The sequence below is a fragment of the Triticum dicoccoides genome, chromosome 6B, assembly GCF_002162155.2.
Source record: "Triticum dicoccoides isolate Atlit2015 ecotype Zavitan chromosome 6B, WEW_v2.0, whole genome shotgun sequence".
In the NCBI taxonomy this organism is placed as follows: Eukaryota; Viridiplantae; Streptophyta; class Magnoliopsida; order Poales; family Poaceae; genus Triticum; species Triticum dicoccoides.
Window position 1 is genome coordinate 642,997,646 of NC_041391.1, and position 3,378 is coordinate 643,001,023.

Here is a 3,378-nt window from a genome sequence, read left to right on the forward strand (position 1 = left end):
TCAATGTATGTAACAATACGCTCTTTACGGTCACTATATATAGTTTTGCGGTGATTATACGATCACTAGCTCATCGTAGAGCACCGTATTGCACCCTACTGACCAGCCACATAGTCAACGTGGCACTTTGTTGACTGGTTAAATTGTCACCTGGTTTCTGGGTCCCACCTGTCAGTTGGCAGAGCAAAGAAATTAGTTAAACAAAACTTTACGCGGGCGCGACACGAGTCCAACCCTTGCGCGTGAACCGCCCTGTTTGTGTATGTGAGTGCATGCACGTGTACTCCCTCGGTCTTCCAACAAAGAGTGTACATCAGCTATAAGGCTGGTCATAGTGGAGAGTAACATATACTAGTATCATGCGTATGAATATATGATACTAGTGTATGATACTACATCTATAGTGCATAGTATCATAAAGTAGTATCATAGATGGTCTCATTTATTGCCATGCATGACACATACTCCCTCCTTTCCGGTTTATAGGGCTTATCTCAAAATTTTAGTTTTTCCATTTTATAAGGCTCAATTTGGTTGTAGCATAACATTTATTGTGTTACGGTATCTACCTATGTTACTACTACCCTCTCTCTCTTCTTTAATTCTTTGTCACATAAGCATGTTTGCGAGTCCCAAGTACATGATACTAGTTATGTTACCCCACTATGGCCAGCCTAAAACAAAGAGTGTACTACATGATGTACATCACACTTCCAATGCATTTAGCCTTCATTTAATCTTCTTCTCTCAATGGTCGCATGCACACATAAGTCTGATACTTTTAGGCGTTAATTATGCCCTGGTCGATGTGTAAATCTCTAAATGTACAGTCTTTCACGGACGTAGGAGTAGCTTGAGCACTTGAGCATGAGCGTGTGTGTTGCGTCGTGTGTTGTGTGTCGCATGGGTGCGTGAGTGTTGCGTTCGTCCATGTGTATGTGTGAGTGTTGCATGTTGCATGCATGCATGCATGCATGGGGCGTACTCCCTCCCATTGACATGTTCATATTTCAAGCTTCCTCTGTTCCCTCCATATGGTGATACTCCCTCTGTTCCCAAATACGGAGTAAAAGCCTACCTCTGTTCCCAAATATGAAGTATTTTTCTTTCTACAGATTTCAACAAGTGACTAGGTACGGAGCAAAATGAGTGAAGTGAGCGTAGAGGCATAGGGATACTGTAGAAAGGAAGTACTCGCGATCCATTATTCCCCATCTCGGTCAGAGAGAACTATTCAACTAGTCTTCGCAGTGAAGTGACAATACACGCTGCAGCAGATGGGACACATAATTAATAAGCTGAACCAGTGTGTTGGTGTTACTAAATCAGCCTTACCCAGTACTGCCATCATTTTGCCAGTAGAGCACGCTTCCGCAAATATGCCTACGCACCTCTGTCCTCCATTAACTGACATATGGGCCCTCTTGTGGTAGACCCACATGTGATCGGTGTAACTATTTACACTCCGAAGGACGGTATATCCTAGTAGTAGTACTAGTAGAATTGAGATTTAATGCACTTTCTTCCCTGCCTTCCTCACTTCTTCCTCCTCTCTTCATCTTCCTCCTCTCTTCCCCATCGTAAGCCACACACCATTTACCCCCGCTCACTGCTCGCCCGCCCGCGCCATCTTCCTTGGTAGCTCGGGCGTACCATACCCCCCCGCTCACTGCTCGACCACACGAGGAGAAGCTTCTTCGCTCGCCCGCCCGAATCCACTTCCCTGTTGGCTCGCAGGCACCGAAAACCCCAATGGCAGAACCGACTGACACGCAGAGCCGCAATTGGAATTCCCTCCCCGATGTTCTCTTGGAGCAGATCTGTAGTCGTATGGACCTACTCAGCACCGTCTGTCTAGCCGCATGCTCGATGTCTTTGTACCGTCTACTCGTCTGCAACTGACCGGCTCTTTTCAAGACACCCTGCTTGCTGATGCCCGATCCTCGCAGGTGGCCCAGACACCGACTTGACGATCCTACGGAGGTTGTCGTGGTGCCCCTCAACATGCTACCACTACCCGTCCACATGTCCTTCATGTGCGGCCACTACTAGGTGGCATGAAGGCCAACTGGATCGTCCTCATCCACCACTCCGGTAGTCCGTGGCATCTCGTGGATATCTACACCCAGCAAGAGATCACCCTTCCATCGTTGGATACCGCCGCCATCGAGCCTCGCAGCCCGCCGGACACTCCTGCCTACTACGCACGAGACGCGTCAAGCTTTTGACTCGGCCTCTGTTTGCAGAAAGTTGTAATCTGCGAAGTGCCCACACCATCAGAAGACTACATGGATTACAAGCTCATTGCCTTGTTCAACATGGGATTAGTCTATCTGGAATCCGGTCGCCATACATGGTTATGGCTCATCATCAATCCTATTGAGGCAACATTTCTGTCTGATGCTATAGTGCACGATGGCATCATTTACGCGGTCGACGCACAGATTGGCTGCCTATACTAGTGGAATCTGTCGTCATGTAATTGTTCTATCTCATCTCATCTTTACCTTATGAATACGACTGCATGTTCATTTGTTAAAAATTTAGAATACATAGCATGTCTATAACCACATCATTGCTATATGTTCCTCTAATTTCCTAGATTTTTATGACCACACATGTTATTGTTAGAGTTGATATGAGAACAATTGGCATCTACTGATTGTTAGAATACATATTATGAGCATAATATCATGATTGCTATATGTTACTCTCGTTTACAAGATTTTTATAACAACACATGTTATTGCTTAGAGTTGATATGAGAACAGTAGTAGTAAGTGCTATGGTAGAATATGAGTAGGCGTTGTCATAGCTGTTTTCCTCTCATTGTTACATGATGTTTGAACCATGACATATTGCTAGAATATGAAAGCCATTGGCTTATTTTTTTAACTTGGGGTATGATTATGACCACGGCATTGCAATTCTCTGTTTATGATATGTGTCACTGTTATAATAATCTTAATTCCACACATACTCTGAACATGATTGTTTATTTTTGTCCTTTTGGTCTCCAATTTGAATTGTTGCAGCAGATGCAAATGTGTTGGCCTTCATGATTCCAGGACCTGGAATCGTACCAGCCGATGGGTGGTGGTTTCTCGCTCGTTCAGCTGATGGTGGTCATTTGATGCTCATTCGCACGTACCAAATTGACCAAACCATTACATCAAACCACATGCAGTACAATGCGTGGGGAGTTCGTGACATTGATGGCTATGGCTGCTTCGTGTTCGAGAAAGATCCCAGCTCTGTTGGGCCAGGCGTATTAAACTGGAGGCGGGTTTACAGCCTCGGCAACCACTCCTTGTTCCTCGGGCTCAATTATCTGATCATCCAACCAATAATCGATCATATCACCGATGATGATTACCG